A 21,253-nucleotide genomic window follows, 5' to 3' on the forward strand; every position below is an offset into this window, starting at 1 on the left:
TAAGCCAGTATCGTTATTCTCAAGAGTTTATAAAATAAAATAGAATAAATATAAATTTAGCTTATTAAATATTTAATGGAAATATATTATGTTCAAAGCACATATATGTATGCATATATTAATGTATACATATATACTCATATGAAAATATATATGCATATACATGTATGTGTGGGTTGCATGTTTGTGTGTGTTAAAGCAGAGTATACATAAAGGAAGGTTTTAAGGTATAAAATTGGAGTGCATAAAATGGGTAATTAAAGCATTTGTGTTTTTCCATTAAGCATGAAAATCCACTAATCCAAGTTATATAACAGCAGAAAAACATGATCAAAGTTCTGGATTGCTTAGCTAACTGTAGTGTATCATATCACTAATTATATCAATGATAATGTCAAAGGTATGACCTTTAGACTCTACAACATTGTCATATAAGAAATTTTCTATAATAATTTACATAGACCAGCTGCTAATCTACCTATTGTTGGAATCCCCTGACCAACCATGATAATCACTAAAACAAATACTAAAATGATTCCTTGAGGGATTACTTAAGTAAGTAGGGTGAGTAGTGCTCCCCTGAAAAGCCAGGCTGAATGCATAATGTTAAAGAAAAAAAACTATCCTATGTTAATTATGGTAAGGAAGACTATATTCAAGGAACTACAGAAATGTTTTTTTTCTAGTATGGACAAAATTGGAGTCAACTGTGAAATGTGGAGATTTATAGCCAAGGAACAGGGTGCAAGTCAGTAAATGGAAAATTACCCAGAGAAAACATCAAGGGAAAGGAAGATTCTAGCTAAGCCAATCTGAAAGAACTCTTGCTGAAGTCAGGCCAGAGTGATCTGATATCACCTGGGGGGTCAAATGTAGAGAGAGATTTGATTAGATATCTATTGAGGATGAATAAGGTATCTGGAGTTGGGATCTCCACACTGATTTAACAAAGTTCCTGCTGCAACTGGGCATTGCAAGGCCGAACAAGGAAAGATAACAGGTTGAGGCCTAGATTAAATAAAAAGGAGCCTAATACTTAATATCTTGTCAGCAGCTATGGCTAGAAATAAATTTTTGTTGCATTAAGTCACTAACATTTGGGAGTCCATTGTTAGAGATAATATAGCATGTCCTATTCTGACTGAAACACTAACATATTATATTTATTGATTTATTTGCTAATCCTAAGAATGTATGTTTCATGAAGGCATAGAATCTTGTTTGTGGGACCACTTTTTATAGTATTAAATCTGACACAATATGCATGCCATAAGTATTTGTTTAATGAATAAGTAAATGAAGATAGTATTAGGGATTTCTTTCATTGCAAGAAGAGCAAAGCCAAATTAGATAAAAATTTCAAGGAAAGTTGTAGATTTGGAGATGGTAAATAAAATTTTTTGTGTTCTCAATGAAATAAAAAGGCAGAGCTTTTCTAAATAAGGAATTCAGTAAATGCTTATTAATTGCATTAATAAATTAATAAAACAGAAATAAATATTTACTCATGTTTTGATGCTGAAAAATACCTAGGATTTAGTAGTGTTCAGATAAGAGCTTAAAACTACTTAATAATGAGTGACTCCTGGGTGGCTCAGTCGCCTGACTCTTGATTTTGGCTCAGGTCATGATCTCATGCAGAGCCTGCTTGGGCCTCTCTCTATCCCTTTCTTTCGACCTCTTCCCTGCTCTCTCTCTCTCAAAATAAATACACATTAAAAAAACTACTTAATAATGATAAAAATGTACATTGAAAACAATGTGAATACATAATTTATACTTAAAGTATCCACCTTCATTTTAAATATGTGTCGAAAGCATCAAAAAGCTACAAAAATTTGTGTTTCCAGAAATCATCTCTCAAAATATGAAATACATATTTGCTTTTTGTTTGTTTGCTTATTTTTGTTTTTGGATTTGTTTTTGCAAACAATAATTTAGTAACATAGATTATTCACCTAATCCACTTCTCAAGTCATCATTCATACACTCTGAAGGGACAGAGTAGTTTTCATTAATGGAGCAACATTTGTTCCTTTATAAGTAAATGAGTTCCCTGAAGGATAATTAATAAAAAAATATTGGCACTAAATGCAGCTGGTAAAGTGTTAATAAAAATGTGACAAATTAAAGGGAAAATGTGGGATTCAATAAACATGAAAAACATATAATATATAAATATTTGATTTCTTACAAAGTCAATTAAACTAGACTGTTCAATTTTTAACATAGATATAACACACCTTCCAATTATAGCATTTTCAGGGGCACCTGGCTGGCTCAGTCAGTGGAGCTGGCAACTCTTAATCTCGGGGTTGTGGGCTCAAGCCCATGCATGTAGAGATTACTTAAAAATAAAAATAAAAATATTTTAAAAATTGCATTTTGATTATTGAAACCGAATACTCATTATCATTTTCTAATTACAAAATATAAATTATTGGATTTAATAAACTAAATACTGATGGAGTAAAAACTTGTTTAATTTGAATGATGTTTCATGTATTATAAGAAAAATATCAGTTGAGATCCTCTTAGGTACTCTCTGGTAAGTGGTAGCAAAAAGCATGATTAGCTAAACAAATACATTTGATTTATCTCTCTATTTACTTATTTGCTATCTTCTATTAATGTAAACATTGGAATAGAAAGTAAATTTGACTAGACAGAATGTGAAAGGCTTGAATATTCGGCTAAAATATTAGAATTAATTTGTTAGTCTACAACAGTCACTGAAGATTTTGAAGAATGTAAAGCAATTAAGAAAAAGTGCTGGAGGAAAATAATTTGTAGCACTATGTAGAAAGAACTGGGCAGAAGAGAAGAACGGAAAGAACTGAGGCCAGCTATTTTATTAAACTTAAATTTTCATTTTCAGCTTCATTAAGTAACTTTAAAGCAGTGTTTCTTAGCCTCAGTACTCTTAACATTTCTATCAGTGAATTCTTTGTAGGGGAAGAATGTGAATCCCTATAAATTGCCAAATGTCCCCTTGAGTTCCCAGCCCAAGCAGGTTGGAGAGTGCAAAGTTGTCCATGGTTTGAATCATTGCTTTACAGGAAGAAAATTGTTGGATATATGTACTTATACAATTTCAAAGTTTCAATTTTTCAGGACATGTATATAAAAAGGAAATGCCACCTTTCAGCTCATGGTTTCATTTGTAGCATATCTTAAATGCTACCGATTCTTTGGAAGCCTTCTGAAAATTTCACAGTCAAGTAAATTGCCTCTCATGTGTTCCCATGTTAAATTGCTTTCTGTAGCTATTCTTTTATTGTCAGTTGTGAGAGTTATAACTCATGACAACTTTTAAAATTTAAGGATCATACTGTATTCATCTAGCTTGAAATTGTATTTAACACAGTATCTGAAAATAGTAGTTGATAAATATATTCATTTGTTGAATGGAACAATAATAAATATGTGAAAAAACAGAGAATCATATTTATCATTTTGTCCCATTGCCTAATTTTTTGATAAGTTCGCTGATGGCCAGAGATGTTATCCTTTTGTTTTTCTGGTTGAACATATCTGGTGACCGACGCAACAATATATAGGGCAATGTCCATACTGTATCTCTTGTGTTCTCAAGACAGAAACTTCTTACTTGATTTCTTTATCCTTTTTTATCTTCCACATTCAAATGAGAATCTGATGTCTGTTTCTAGAGTATTGCTGAAATTCATTTATCTGTTTCCTCTTAATTTTCATTGTGAGTGCTCTAATTCTGGGCGTCTCCCAACCAGATTACTATAAGTGCATCCTGATGCACATTCTTCCCTCCAGGCTTTCCACACTCCTTACAGTAGCCAAGTGGGCAATGAGATGCTTAAAACCACCCTCTAGCTTTTCAGAGTGTAAGATAAAATACAACCTCTATTATATGACTTATAATGAACCTATTTACTTCTCTATTTCTGTAGTTCATGCCTACTATTCCTCATTTACCATTTTATTTTTTTTTAATGTTTATTTATTTTTAAAAGAGAGAGAGAGACAGAGAGAGAATAGGGGAAGGGCAGAGAGAGAGGGAGACACAGAATCCAAAGTGGGCTCCAGGCTCTGAGCTCTCAGCACAAAGCTCGACACAGGACTTGAACTCAAGAGCTGTGAGATGATGACCTGAGCAGAAGTCAGACATTTAACCAACTGCGTCATCCAGGCACACCACCACCCCACCTCTAACATTGTATGCTCCATTTTTAAATAAATTCATATGCTGTAATATGACTGCCACTTTTGCAAAAGTTAGCACTTCTACAGGTCATAGAATTATCTTTTCTTTTGTGACAGGAATAATTCAGATCTAGTATCTGAGCAAGTTTGATGATTATAATATAACACTATTGTCTATATTCACTATACTGTGTGTTAGATATCTAGGACTTAATTTGTTTACTAGTTGCAAGTTTGTATCTTTAGACAACATATCTCCTATTTCCTCACCCCAGCCCTTGGTAATCACCATTTTACTCTCTTTTATGAGTTTGGCTGTTTTAGATTCCACATATAAACAATATCATATAATATTTGTCTTCTTTTGTCTGACTTATCTCCCTTAGCATAATGCTCTCAAGATCCATCCGTGTTGTTGCAAATGGCAGGATTTTATCCTTTCTCACAGTTGAATAATATTCTATTATATGTGTATACTGTATATACTGTATCATCTTTATGCATTCATCTGTTGACAGACACATATTGTTTCCAGGTCTTCATTATTGTAAATAATGCTTTAATAAACATGGATTTTGTATATATATCTTTGATATCCTTTTTTCATTTCCTTTAGTTATATACAAGTGGAATGGCTCAATTATATAGTAATACTAATTTAACATTTTGAGGAACTTACATACTGTTTTCTATAATGGGTGAATCAGTTCACATTCTCACCACCAATGTACAAGAGTTCCTTTTCTTCACATCCTCACCAACATTTGTTATCTCTTATCTTCTTGATGATAACCATTCTACTAGGTGTGAAGTAATATCTCATAGTTTTGGGTTACATTTCCTTCGTGATTAGTGATGTTAAATTCCCATTCACTTATAATGAATAATGTTTATAGATAACAATAGCAGTCACTTGTCTTTTGACACACACTAGACTAAATCTTGTGCTTCACTTTATTGGGAAGAAATTATTTAAAAAGAGTGAGTAAATTATCCCAGTTCCAAAGTTATTAGGTAGAAAAGCTAAGCATAAAAGCAGGATTACATGTCCAGTGTTGATACTCTTTACCATTGCAACAATTCTGAAATAATACTAAGCCTTAGGAATGGATTTATTTTGGAATTGAATTAAATGTTTTCAAATTTGCTTTTTCCTAAGAGGAACTTTATTTACTTCTAAATGGTGTCTTTACCATTTTCAAACTTTTCCAGTGGACTCTTGTTCAAAAGATACAATCAAGTGATAATGATGCTTTTGTGTTCCATCTTTTGACATGCTATTGTTATCAAATAATGAGTTCTGTCTCCGTCTTTATTCTGATCATTAAAAATAACATTTTGTTGTGCTTATTATATTTCATGAATCAAAATTTCTTTAACTGTCTTTCTAGAAACCCTCTTTCTGGATCAAACCATGGATTTTTAAAAATGCAAATCAAATCATCTTACTTTCAATTATTTTCTGTGTCTAATCTAAGCAACATCATTAAATCCTGTAAGTGCTGACAAAATTTTAACTCATAAAGGTCTTTTTTATGTTATTACAGTTTTTTAGATTCTACAAACTTTATTGATTTTTTCCTAATCATTTTACTGTTTTATTAATTATGACATTTTTATTTATGACTTTGAGGTTATGTTCAGTGTATCTATCTGGTGGAAATACACTATAATAGTGTATTGTACATGTCTTCACAACTTCATGTTCAGTGACATCATCATGGTGACTTGAGATCAACTACTACTATCTAGTAGTGCAATTGCTGGAACGTAGGGTAGTTCTGTTTATTCTTTGGGTTGCAAAGATGGTTTAATATTCACCAATAAATCAATGTCATACATCACATTAATAAAAGAGAGGATAAGTATGACATAATCTTTTCAATAGACACAGAAAACCCATTTGACAAAATACAACATCCATTCATGTTAAAACTACTCAAAAAACTAGGTTTATAGGGAACAATCTCATATATTAAAAACTCACAGCTAACGTCCTCAACGGGGAAAAAACTGAGAGCTTTTCCACTACAGTCAAAAATAAGACAGGGATGTCTACTCTCACCGCTTTTATTTAACATGGTACTGAATGTCCTACTATCATCAATCAGATAAGAAAAATAAACAAAAAGTATACAAATTGGCAAAGAAGAATCAAACTTTTCCTATTTGTTTTTGATATGATACTTTATATAGAAAACCCAAATGGGGAAAAAAACCCTTTTAGAAGTGGTACACAAATTTATTGAAGTCACAGAATACAAAACCAACATACAGAAATCAGTTGCATTTCTATACACCTATAATGAGACAGTGGAAAGAGAAATTAAGGACTTAATTCCATCTACAACTGCACCAAAAGCAGTGAGATACCTGGGAGTGAACCTGACCAAAGAGACAAAATACCTATACACTGAAAACTATAAAACACTGATAAAAGAAATTGAAGACTTCACAAATAAGTGAAAAAACATACTATACTCATGGATTGGAAGAACAAATATTGTTAAAATATCTTTACTCAAAGCAATCTACACATCTGATGCAATCCCTATCAAAATACCACCAGCATTTTTCATAGAGATAAAACAAACAATACTAAAAGTTGTATGGAACTACAAAAGAACACAAAGAACAAAATCAACCTTGCAAAAGGAAAGCAAAGCTGGAGACATCACAATTCTGGACCTCAAGTTATACTACAAAGTGGTAGTGATCAAAACAGTATGGTGCTGGTACAAAAACAGACATATAGATCAAATGAACAGAATAAAAAGCCCAGAAGTAAACCCACAATTATATGGTCAATCTTTGAGAAAGCAAGAAAGACTATTCAATGGAAAAAAGGCAGTCTCTTCAGCAAATAGTGTTGGAAATACTGGAGAGCAGCATTCAGAAGAATGGAACTGGACCACTTTCTTACAACCAAACACAAAAAGAAGTTCAAAATGGATGAAAGACATAAACCTAAAACTGGAAACCATTAAAATCCTAGAGAAAAACACAATTACTAACCTCCTTGACATTGGCCATAACAATTTCTTTCTAGCTATGTCTCCTGAGGCAAGAGAAATAAGCAAATATAAACTATTGAGACTTCATCAAGATAAAAATTTTCTGAATCAGCAAAGGAAATTATCAAAAAAACTAATAGGTAACATTTGAAATGGGAGAAGATATTTAAAGTGACAATCAGATAAAGGGTTAATATCAAAATACAGAGAGAACTTATAAAACTCAATACCCCCAAAAAGGAATAATCCAATTAAAAATGGGCAGAAGACATGAATATGCATTTTTCCAAAGAAGACAGATGGCCAACAGACACTTGACAATACGTTCAGCATCGCTCATTGTCAGGGAAATACAAATCAAAACTACAATGAGATATCACCTCATACCTGTCAGAATGGCTATAATGAGCAACACAAGAAACAACAGGTGTTGGTGAGGATAAAGAGAAAAGGCAACCCTCCTCCACTGTTGGTGGGAATGCAAACTGGTGTACCCACTCTGAAAAACAGTATGGAGCATTCTCAAATGTTAAAAATACAACTATTGTGGAATGCCTGGGTGGCTCATTTGGTTAAATGCCCAACTCTTGATTTGGGCTAAGGTCATGATTTCACAGTTCACGTGATTAATTCCCATGCCAGGATCTGTACTGCCAGAGCAGAGTCTGCTTGGGATCTCTCTCTCCCATTCTCTCTCTGTCTCTCCCCCAACAAGTAAATAAATAAACACTAAAAAAAAAATAGAACTACCATATAATCCAGCAATTCCACTACTTGGTATTACCCAAAGGATATAAAAATACTGAATTGAAGGGATACATCCACCCCGATGTTTACAGCAATATTACCAACAATAGCCAAATTATAAAAACAGCCCAAAGGTCTATGGACTGATGAACGGCTAAGGAAGTTCACACACACACACACACACACACACACACACACACACACAGACCATGGAATATTTCTAATCCACAAAAAGAATCAAATCTTGCCATTTGCAACAACATGAATGGAGCCAGAGTGTATAAGTGAAATAAGTCAGTTAGAGACAAATACCATATAATTTCACTCATATGTGGAATTTAAGAAATACAACCGATGAACATGGGAGAAAAAAGTGTGAAAGGAAAAAAAAGCAGAAAACAGACTCACCTATAGGGAACAAACTGAGGGTTCCTAGAGGGTAGGTGGGTGGGGGAGGGGCTAAATGGGTGATGGGTATTAAGGAGGGCACTTGTAATGAGCACTGGGTGTTGAATGTAATTGATCAATCACTGAATTATACACATGAAGCTAATATTACACTGTATGTTAACTAACTGGAATTTAAATAAAAACTTGAAAAAAGAGCAAAGTGTGGCAGAAACAGTGGGGTAGAAGGTGGCAGTAGGTGTTTTCTTTTTTTAGATAACAAAACCAGTGATGTTATTTTGAAGTAAAAAAAATCCAGTGAGTTTTCTCCCAACCCTGAATTCTCCTTATCAAAACCTTCTGATAATCTGTTTTTTACTTTATTATATTAAATTCATTCTCTTTGAACATCTTTTTCTAGTTCCTGTTCCGGGCCCTGACTGCTACACTAAGAATCTAATATTTTAATTACAAATGATACAGTTTCAGAGAATACACCTTGGAGAACTAACACATTTTAAAATTCTGAATGCATTCATATATATAATAAAATAACTTTGATCTCTAAAAATGAGTATTACGTTTTGCTATCTCCTCTTGCAGATGTAAGCTTACATCAGGGGTCAGTAATAAGCCATGATGAAAAAGGTTTCCAGGAAACACTAATGATAAAGGGACCTTGTATACGGTGGAAAGAGAATTCCTTTAGGAAAAGAAAGAATTATTTTTTAAAAAAGGGATAAACTGAAGATAAGTAAGACTTAACTGGAATGTTAAAGGAACTATTGAAAATCTAGAATGCCGAATACTGGAAGATATCAGTATTTATAACAAAATAAATTAAAAATTAAGGGAGCTGAAAATGTTTAGATATTGGAAGCTGAAAGTGTTCATTCTCCACATGTTTGGACTATCATTAAAATGTTTTGAAATCAGTAGAGTTGAAATAAATAGCCCTTAAACTCAGACAATCCTGAAAATATATTATTGAACCTCAGTCTGAGTAATACAGATGATTATAAATTCAGTATACAAGATATCTGTTATATTTGTCATATAACAGAGCATATAAGGAGAATTCACTGCTCCTTCTATTAATCACATCCAAGTTTCTGTTGTGGAAACCTGCCCCTGCCCTCCTCAGTCCATGTGAATAGAAGAGGGCTGAACTCACATACTCGGCATAGGACCAGACATGCGACCTGGCCTTTTTTTTTTTTTTTTTAAATTTTTAAAAATGTTTTATTTATTTCTAGGAGAGAGAGAGAGAGAGAGAGAGAGACAGCGTGAGCAGGGGAGGGTCAGAGGGAGAGGGAGACACAGACTCTGAATCAGGCTCCAGGCTCTGAGCTGGCAGTCAGCACAGAGCCCGACGCGGGGCTCGAACCCACGAACCGCGAGATCATGACCTAAGCGAAAGTCGGACGCTCAACCGACTAAGCCACCCAGGCGCCCCGCGACCTGGCCTTTTAAGAGAAATTACTGAATTCTCTTGGCCACACACAAGAAGCAGAAGTGTGTCATAACACAGAGTAATGAAATCTGTATGTCTTTTCTATTGCTTCTGTTAATTTTACATGTAACAAGCTTGGGACTGCAGGTTTTAACATATGGAGAAGCACAAAGTGGTATAGACGGTGATTCAGGATGAAGTACATTAACTGCTTGGCTCCGTCATGAATCCATGTAAGGTCCTAGATCTCCCCTGATGTATAGTTGTTATTGTTATTGTTTTCTTAAGTCCATTAGAGCAGACTATTTATTCCTTATAACCCAGAAATCCTGACTAATCCATTCAGTTTTAAATGATTATAGGCAACAGGGAAAGCAACAGACTCTGATTATAATTGGACACAAGAATGAGTGTTGCAAACAAATTGAAACCAGGGAAGTGAATGGGGAAAATATTTCTGAACAACAAATTGATGTCAGTCACTGAAATCAGAAAACATTGTTTTCACAATATTCCTGTAAGAAAGATAGCATCAGTCATTTTTTTTCTCAGTGTAATTATCAGGGCTCATAAAATGTATATGAAAATATAATTCAAAATTGGGTCTTTCAGATTTCAAATGCCTCATAGTCTCAATATTGACACTTATTGTGGCTAAATCTCTTTAGTAATTCTGTACAAAGCCTGAACAGATTTGTCTGCTTCAAAGTTGGCTGGCATAAAGTTCCTTTTTGTTTGATGACTTCCTTTGAGAATAAAGATCAGCCCTCAGTATCCACTCAGTATTAAATTCTATCAACAATAACAGCCTCACAATAATAGAGCCCATGGAACTTTACTAGCATCCTACAGGATATTTTAAGTAATGGTCATGCTAATTATAATTTGCATCATGTTTAAAACTTACAGTATAGGTTCTGAACTATTAACTTCGTTTGATTTAAACTCAAGGGATATAGTTATTATTTACACACAAAATTTAAACAAAAAGAACCTACAGCTCCAGTTTCTCTATGGTGAGCCCATTTCCTTTCTCAGTTATCTTGTTATAATGGGTGGGAAATGAAAAAGAATAATTTAAGCTTGTACAGATACACTCCAAAGAATCCAATAGGTATACTATTAGTATTTAAAGAAAGGCTTTTGATCTGGGATATTATTCATTATAAATGTAAAACATACTATTAAATATGTTTTAGAAAAATTATTTTTGTTCATTTATTGTATTATTTTATTTTTTTAATGTTTAGTTATTTTTGAGAGAGAGACAGAGTGAAAGTGAGGGAGGGGCAGAGACCGAGGGAGACATAGAATCCGAAGCAGGCTCCAGGCTCTGACCTGTCAGCACAGAGACTGATGCAGGGCTCAAACCCACCAACTGTGAAATCAAAGTCGGATGCTCAACTGACTCAGGCACCCGATTTATTTTTTTAAAGAGAGAGTTTGAGCAGGAAGAGGAGCAGAGGGAGGAAGACAGAGAGAGAGAGAGAGAGAGAGAGAGAGAATCTTAAGCAGGCTCTATGCTCAGCACAGAGCCAGAGGCAGGGTTCTATCCCACCACACAGGGATAATTACCTGAGCTGAAATCAAGAGTCAGACACTCAACTGACTGAGCCACACAAGCACCCCAGAAAAGTAATGTTTTTATTGAAGTATAGTTGACATACAATGTTATATTAGTCTCAGGTGTACAACATAGTGATTTGACAATTATATACATTACGAAGTGCTCACTTTAAGTGTTGTCACCATCTGTCACTATACGAACTTATTACAATATTATTGACTATATTCCCCATGTTGTACTTGAAAAATTAAATATTATTGATCAAAATAAGAGCAGCATCTATAAAATAAAACACATAAGCCTAAATAAATGGATTTAAGTAATGCTTTTAAGAAGCTCTGAAGAGAAAGAAAAAAAATAGTTCTTCCTGTAAATGGAAATTGAAGAGGAGATCAGAGTAAGTCTCATTCCTAAATCATCTAACTCAAGTTATAGATTAAAGGACTGCAGAATTATTTGAGATATTTTAAAATATGGAACAAACAGGAGTGACAGATTCAGGTAAAATTCTGTTGACAGTTAATGCCTTGGAGACAATCAAGAAAGGATTAGTTAGAAGTATATTTTAAGTCTAATATTCTCTGTTGTTAGAAGCAACTAAATATTTTATGCTTTAATTAAGATAACTGTGGTATGTAATACAAAATACCACACTAAATAGCTAAATAATATTTCTTATTCAGAGCCAAAATCCTTCACAGATCTCTCCAGGGTGAATGCTAATTTATAGGACCAGGAGAAACCAAAGCAATATGGAAAAAGTACAAAGTTCAAGACTTATCCTCAGTTCTTATTATGAAATTACAGACATCAGGATGCCTGCGTGTCTTGGTCAGTTGAACACCAGACTTCGACTCAGGTCATGATCTCACAGTTCATGGGTTCAAGTCCCACCTCAGCCTTTGCTTTGCCAGCACAGAGCCTGCCTCAGATTCTCTGTCTCCCTTTCTCTCAGCTCCTCCCTGCTTATGTGCTCTCTCTCAAAAATAGATAAACATTAAAAAATATCACAGACATCAATGCCTTATAGTATTTGGAAAAAATGAAAATAAAAAACAGATCAATATAACATAATAAAGAGTCCAGGAATAGAACTGCCATGACATGATTGATTTTCAAAAAACTTATCCAAGTAATTCAACGTGGAAAGGAGAAAGTATTCAAATAAGATCATGGAGGTCACATATTAATTTTTTAAAAATGCAAAAAAAAAGAAACTCAAATTTGATAACATGTCCTCATATAAATGTATATGATACCTCATATAAAGGTATCATATATGGTATCATATACAGAAATTTGCATGTTAAATCTATAGGTTTATAGAATAAAATCTAGAAGAATATTTTTTCAACCTGGGACAGAAAATTCTTTCTAGTACTATGCACAAAGCAGGTAACAAAAACCAAATGACATATTATAATTCATCAAATTAAGGGCTTAATTGTTAAGAAAATAGACAATTCACACACTGGGTAAATATTTTTGGTAAATATATATCTGACAAAGACCTGTTTAAAAAAAACCTACAAAGGACTCTCACACTCAATTCAAAGATGGAATTCCCTCAAAAGTAGGCCAACACCATTTAGAAAAAATGAGCATAAACTTTTCAAAGGAATTCATATAAATGGTGTATAGTGATATTTAAAAAGTGCTCCAACATTAGTTATATGAAATGCAAATGATGATGAGATATCACTGTATATACAGCTGCTAGAATGGCTAGATTTTAAAACCTGTCACCAATAAAATATTGGTAAAGAGATGAATCAGCTGGAACTCTCCATTGCTAGTAAGAAAACTCATGGTAGTTTGAATTGTGTCAAGAAATAGAGAAGAATTAGTCATACACATTCTGACACCTACGTATCTATTTTTCTGTGGAAAGACTATACTTCAAAGCACCATAAATATCCAGAAAATGTATGTATATAATTAATTATGTGATGTTAATTTAATGCCCTTTCTTATATTTCTTTTTTACAGTAATAAAAGTAAAATGGTTGGCAATTCTGCATTAAAAAGTTCATTTTTAATAAGATTTGATGCATGTAAATAATGGGCTTTTTGTAATTTTAAATTTATTATAAGTACATGACTATGTCTTACTGAAACAAGCCTTTATTTGTGTAAATTTACACATTAAATTTCTGAATTTTTGTTTTTCATTTTGATCCTATATATTTTGTTTTCATAATACTAATTGTTACATAGTAAGCATACATGTAGTGTGAAAACCCATGTATTAAACTTTATTGTCTAAATACATATTTTAATAATGTTCTCTTTTTCTTCATATTTTTGCTTTGATTTGATTAAGTTATATGCTGATTTCCATGTCAAATGGTTTAAATACGCTAAAGGAAATTATTTATGTTGCTAACCAATTCTTTAGTCCTTTTGAGACATCTCAAATTTTAGGTCTTTAATTAGAATGCAATTATGTGATTTTTGCAGGTTACCATTATAATTTCTAGAGAAAAGATTAGTATTTTTAAAGAGTTGATGGCTGCACTGAAATTTACATGGAAAAAGGAGTATTATTGCTAATTTATTATTTTATAGATGTGATTACTTTAAAAAATTTTTCATTTTATAATAAAAGTATAATTATCACTATTTATAAAATTACCTCAAAAATAGCCATAACTAAATCATAAAATCATTGACTCAATTCTAGACATTTTATGATTCTTGGATCCTAAGAGCCGTGTTCCATTAGGACAAGTGCCTTACCTTCTTATTCATCATGACAATGCTGATAAGATGGCCTGGCTCTAAATAAGAAATCAGTTCACATTCTTGAATGAATTCTCCTTTTTTACTTTAAATTTCAGTAAGCATAAATTCTGACAACTCATATTAAACTTGTACCTCATTTTATTTTAAAAGATTTCTGAATAAAGTATTTTAGTTGTTTGAATTGGTAACTGGTAAATGTAATTTAATTTACAGGGCTTCATTAAATACTACTAAGTCTAAATAAACATTTCTCATTGAGTTCTTCCTCCACCTAAAATAACAAATATATAATGAAAATATAAAAAAATATATAAATTGAGTTCATAAGAGGGAGATGTCATTATCCAATTAAATCAAATATAGTTTTATTTTTGTGGATGATATCATTATTAATTAATGTTACCTTTATATTTAATATATATGCAATATTATTGTTTTACAACTTCGATTTCATTAAGTTTCATATGTTCATCCTCTGTTTTTCTATTCAAATATACCTGTCATATAACATTGTGTAAATTTCAGATGTACATGTTGGCTTGATACATTTTCTTTCTTTTTTTTTAATATTTTTATTTATTTCTAGGAGACAGAGAGAGAGACAGCGTGAGCAGCGGAGGGTCAGAGAGAGAGGGAGACACAGACTCTGAAATAGGCTCCAGGCTCTGAGCTGGCAGTCAGCACATAGCCCGACGCGGGGCTCGAACCCACGAACAGCGAGATCATGACCTTAGCGAAAGTCGGACGCTTAACCGACTAAGCCACCCAGGTGCCCCGATACATTTTCATATTATAATATGGTTGTCATTGTACCAACAGTTAGCTCTCGATCATGTCATCCAATTGTCATTTTTTTTGTGGTAGAAATAATTAAGATCTAGCAAGTCTGATAATTATTAAAATATTGTTATTTATATTCACTATACTCTTCTCAGGACTTATTTGTCTACCAGCTGCAAGTTTGTACCTTGACACAACATCTAGCAGGGCAACCGAAAGTGATGCTTATAATGCTATGTCTGCTGGGATCCCCTCTTTTCTTATATTATCTCTTGTGAATTTAATCTTTTTAAATTAATATTAATTACTAATTATATTTTTCCTTCCTGGTTATGTGCTATAGAGAGAGGAAGGAAGGAAAAAAAAAGATGAAATAGAGAAGAAAAATAAGGAAAGAAAGAAGTTTTCTTACGTTGAGGTCAAATATGGGTTGGATATTTAGTGGTAGTGGATTGACGGAAACAAATGGAGTGGTTTAAGAGAGAATGGCAAGAAGCAAGCAAAGACAGCAAACATAATGACTCTGAATGACTGATGCAATAAAAAGAGACAGAAAGAAAGGTGCTTGAAAGAGATCTGAAGTCAAAAGAGATTTTTTTTTTATTTGAAGGAAATTAAATTAAATTAAATTTATAATACTAGGCAAAGGAGCTGGTACAAAGTATGTATTTTTTAAAAAGTTGTGGGGTGCCTGGGTGGCTCAGTCAGTTAAGCGTCCGACTTTCTCTCAGGTCATGATCTCATGGTTCGTGGGTTCAAGCCCTGGTCAGGCTCTGGGCTAACATTTAGCTCAGAGCCTGGAGCCTGTTTCAGATTCTGTATCTCCATCTCTCTCTGACCCTCCCCTGCTCACGCTGTCTTTCTATACATCAATTAAAAAAAAAAAAACATTAAACAAGTTGTAAAATAAAAATCCATTAGCAGAATAAATGACCTGATGTTATAAGGTGTTTCAAGATGTATCTCACTGAACTATGCCTTAATATATGTACCCTTTAGATAATTTCACATAAACATGTTTGGAGTCAAATATTTTTCCTTAAGTTTTAAATTAATATTTGAATATTTTAGTTAAAAATTATGTCAGCTAAGCCTCAAGGTACATTCTTTCTATATTCATAATCAACAATAGCCAAACTTTGGAAAGAACCCAAATATCTATCGACATGGATAAGGAAATGTGGTATATATTACAATGGAATATTACTCAGCCATCAAAAAGAATGAAATCTTGTCATTTGTAATGACATGGATAGAGGTAGAACGTATTATGTTAAGTGAAATAAGTCAGTCAGAGAGAGACAAATACCAAATGATTTCACTCTTATGTAGAATTTAAGTAACAAAACAGATGAACATATGGGAAGGGAAAAAGAAAAAGAGAGAGGGAAGCAAACCATAAGAGACTCTTAAAGATAGAGAACAAACTGAGAGTTGCTAGAGGGGAGGTAGGTGGGGGATGGGCTAAATGGGTGATGGGTATTAAGGAGGGCACTTGTTATGATGAGCACTGGGTGTTATATGTAAGTGATGAATCTCTAAATTCTACTCCTGAAACCAATATTATACCATATGTTAAGTAACTATAATTTAAATAAAAAACTGAAAAAAAGATATGAGATAAATGATTATGAATACTGAGTTTATTTATTAAACTTGAAATCAAAAGTGAACAACCTATAAAAGGTAAAATACCATATATATATTATATGTATTATATATTAATTAATAATAATATAATATATATTACTAAAATAGTAATTATTTTGTATTACGAGCTTCTTTTCTCAACCTCAGAAAATAACCTTTGTGTGTAAACTCTCCCTAAAAGATTTTTTGTTGTTATTTTCTGTTTTATTTTGTTATTAAATTTATTTTTATATAAATATAATATATTTAATACACAGCATATTGCATACTAATACATATTTTAAATTTAAATATAATACTACCTAATTTGATCAGAGTAGGGCATCTGTTGATGAATTTTTGCTGTAGGCTTTCTCAATTTTCTTTGGTATGCTGTTCATAAGTGTGTGTTCTGTGCCTGAATATACGGAAGTAACTTCAGTCTTGAAAGGTCATATTATGCTGACAAGTACATACCTTCCATGCAAACAATTGTTCTTACCCTTGTTTTCCTGATGTCTGCTTTCTATTTTAAGAAAAATTTCTGGTGTTTTAGAATCTTCTAGACTTAGTCATCCTTCTACATTTTAACCAGGACAATATTTTCAGTCCTCTAATTATCCTGTGATTCCTGTTTTAAAGTACCTAGTGACACAAGTAACAAATTTCATATTATCTGTATTTTCTATTTAACTCTAAATCCAAATAATACCTAAATCATCCCAATTCTTTCAATCCTTTGCCTTAAGCTGGGGAGTGTCAATAGTCTGAATTGTTCAGAATCATAGAATTCATATTGCTTCCTTGGGCATATGGAGGGTAAGTAAGTCTAATATGTATCACAGACGTACAGCCAAGTTTCATTCCCCTGTATGGCAGATATGTAACTCTCCTATAAAAAGTTGTACAGCCCTATTGATCTATTTTCTTGAAAAAATATATTGTTTTCTTGATAAATCAAACTAACTTTATTAGGTAAAGGATTTCAGATTTTTCCAGACCCACTGCCATAAAAGCTAGCTACAAATTAGGCATAGGAGATAATGATTAAGTCTCAGTTCTTGGCAGCAATCTTCATAATTGAATAGAATACATAGGTATGTGACTTTTTTGATTGTGAATACTAAAAGAGATACTAGAGCATATACAAAATTGGAGGTTCATAAGGCCTATGATTAGCTAGGTTACACTGTAGGAAAGAATCAGATTTAGTAAAGAGAGGGGCTGAAGGATGCTCCAAAGCAAAGCCTTAGCTTCTTCAAAATCTCAGGACATGGTCTGGGCAGTTCCTGATCAATGTGAGTAACAGCAGTAAAATATGAAACTGAAAGGTTTAGGTGTGACTATATGGTGAGGAAAAATGTATTAATTGCTATTTTGATTTGGAAGGATTTAAGGCTTTAAGAAAGTAATCATGTAGTTTATATACTGCATCAGATTTTAAACATTTTTTTACTTATTTTGAAATGTAACACATACATAAAGATGAATAACATTAACATGCAAAGTACACTGAATAAAAAGATCATGCATATATGTTCACTACCCAGGACAAGCAATAGAACATTGCCAGAAGCCATGATCATGACTTTTCTTTCCCATTTAGAGCATACCAATACCCTGGGTTTCTGTTGTTGCTGTGTTGTTGTCTTTCTTTTAAATTTTATCACTTAAGTACAAATTCTTAAATAAAATACTTTATACTTTTTTGGAATTTATATAAATGAAATTACACTATGTATTTTTTTTTTACTTGCTTCTTCAATAAAAACATCTGTTTGCTAGATTTGTCCATGTTTTGTAACTAGCTCTATTTTGCTACTTTCTTTGCTGGATAACATTTAATTGTTAGAATTTACTGCAGTTTAGCCATTCTACTACAGATGGAGAGCTGGCTTCCAGCTGTGAGTTATAATGTTACTCTGAATATTCTTATATGTGTATCCATGTACATTAGGTGCATAGATTATTTGAAGCCACATAAGAAAGTGCAATTCCGGGGTAATAGGTTATAAATTTATTTGATTTTACTATAAATGAGTGTTTTTGCTAGTTTGCAGTCTAAAAATTAAAGAGAATTAACATTTTGATAACTATGTTGGCAGACATTTCAATTTTGGCCATCTAATTAGTGTCTAATAATCTCTGATAGCTATTTTTTATTTGCCTTTCAGGTTACTAATGGGATTGAAGGCATTTTTGTATGTTTCAATGATTCATCGACCATTTATCTTTTCTTTTTTGTGAGATAAATATGGAAGTCCTTTTCCCACTTCTATATTGGGCTTTATGCATTTTTATTAGAGATTTGAATGATTCATTTATAAATTCTGGATATGAATCTTTCATCAGTTATGTATATGGTAATTACACCTTTTCATTTATGAATTATGTTTTTTTCCTATGAATAACTGATAATAGAAATTTTTCACTTTATTTTTATTTGTTTAAAGTTTAATTTGTTTATTTTGAGAGTAAGAGAGAACAAAAGATGGAGGGACAGAGAGAGAGGGAAAGAGAGAATCCTAAGCAGGCTCCACACTGTCAGGATGGAGCCCTAGGTGGTGCTCACTCTCACAGTGAAATCACCACCTGAGCCTAAATCAAGAGTCAGATGCTTATCTGACTAAGCCACCCAGGCACCCCCCAGAAATTCTTCATTTTATTTTATTATATTTTAATTACTTTTTAATTTTTATTTATTTTTGAGTGCATGCACGTGAGAGAGAGGAAGATCACGGGCAAGGGAGAGGCAAAGAGAGAGGGAGACACAGAATTTGAAGTAGGCTCCAGGCTCTGAGTTGTCAGCACAGAGTCCAACATGGGGCTCAAACCCGTGAACTGTGAGATCATGACCTGAGCCAAACTTGGACTCTCAACCAACTGAGCCATCCACGCACCCAGAAATTCTTCATTTTAAATTGGCCTAATTGATCATTTCTGTTACAAATAGCTATTTTATTCAATATTTTAAATTTTTTTATTATTTCTTACTTACATTTTAGTTGATTTATATACAGTGCAATATTGGTTTCAGAGGTAGAATTCAGTGATTCATCACTTACATACAACACTCAGTGCTCATCACGCATCCTGGAGAACTGTATTCATCTTTTGAAAAGAAATAACCTGTATTATAGGGATTTTAGAAAATGAACAAATGCATAAACTCAAGAGTTTGGAAGAAAATAAAATGTATTAAAATCATGAAACTAGAGAGTATCTGGAAGAAAGTAGATGATCTCAGGATCACATTGCTGGAGAGTAGACCCAAGCTTTTGCTTTTTTAAATTATGTATCATGTACAGATGTGTTTCCCATATATTAATTATTTTATGCTTTAAAAGTGGAAAAATAATGTGATTAAATCTACTTAATTTTATCATATAAATGAGGCTGACTGTCTATTGCAAGCTCATAGGGTGTTAGGTATAGTCTTAGGCACATATTAGTAGTATAACCATGATTAAACCCAACTTCTTTAAGATAATAGATATTATAACCACACTCACAACCATTTGATCCCACCTTTGGTGGGCTTCAAACAGTTAAAAATATATGCTATCATTGTACTAATTTGTGTGACATGCTAACATTTTACATGGACCTTAAAATCACACTGTAAAGGCATTTTATTATCTGTCTTCCCAGAACAATAGTATTCATATATGTTTTATTCACATTTTAACCCAGGAGGTTACTCAATAAGTTTTTAGTGAATAAATGAATCAATAACTCTGCTTTATATGGAGGATCAGCACTGGAACAGAATAATAGGAGACATGACAATAATTCATGTTTTCTTCAATGACATGATGAATTACTCTTGGGTGAATTTGCTATTGCACATTGTTCACCTGTAAAACTACTATATATTGTGATCACTTAAAGATAATATGTTAAGATAACTCTTTTAAAAATATGCAGTCTGTTATAAATACAATGTCTGCTATTTCTGCTTTATTTTTCTGTTTTTAAATATATTTGGAATATGCATAGTCTTTGATTAGCATAGCACTAAAATGAGTATTCAGAATAAACTATTAATTTAACTATTTTTAGTGAAAAAAAAATACAATTTATACTATTCCAAACACTGAATATTCAGAAATAATATGAGCTAGTTGGTACTGTCTAGTCCTAATAAAACATCAAAATGAAGGTTATTTTAGGGGCACCTGGGTGGCTCAGTTGGTTAAGTGTCTGACTTTGGCTCAGGTCATGATCTCACTATTCGTGGGTTTGAGCCCCACATCGGGTTCTGTGCTGACAGCTAGCTCAGAGCCTGGAGCCTGTTTCGGATTCTAGTCTCCCTCCTTCTCTGATCCTCCCCTGTTCATGCTGTCTCTATCTCAGAAATAAATAAAAAACATTTTTAAAAATGAAGGTTATTTTAAAAGGTTTGTGAAACAAATCCATTTAATTTTATTATTATATTTATTTCCACTTATGGTATTGACACACCAATGAAACTACTATAGAAAACTCAAAGACACTTAACAAATAACAAATAGAAACCTTAGTTCTGTAATAATTTCATTATTTCATAAATATAGAAAATTTAAAATATTAAACAAATATTGTGCTTTATTTTTATACCAGATGTGCATGTCCACAATGATGGTCAGAAAAACACCTGGTATTTGATTTTGCCAGATATAAGTATTTAAACTATAATAGTTTCTTTCAATATAGATAGTCTGAATCCATAGAAGCCCAAAACTATACACATAATTGGTGTTATACTGATAT

This window comes from Hyaena hyaena, unplaced genomic scaffold, assembly GCF_003009895.1.
Source record: "Hyaena hyaena isolate Hyena2069 unplaced genomic scaffold, ASM300989v1 scaffold_324, whole genome shotgun sequence".
NCBI lineage: Eukaryota > Metazoa > Chordata > Mammalia > Carnivora > Hyaenidae > Hyaena > Hyaena hyaena.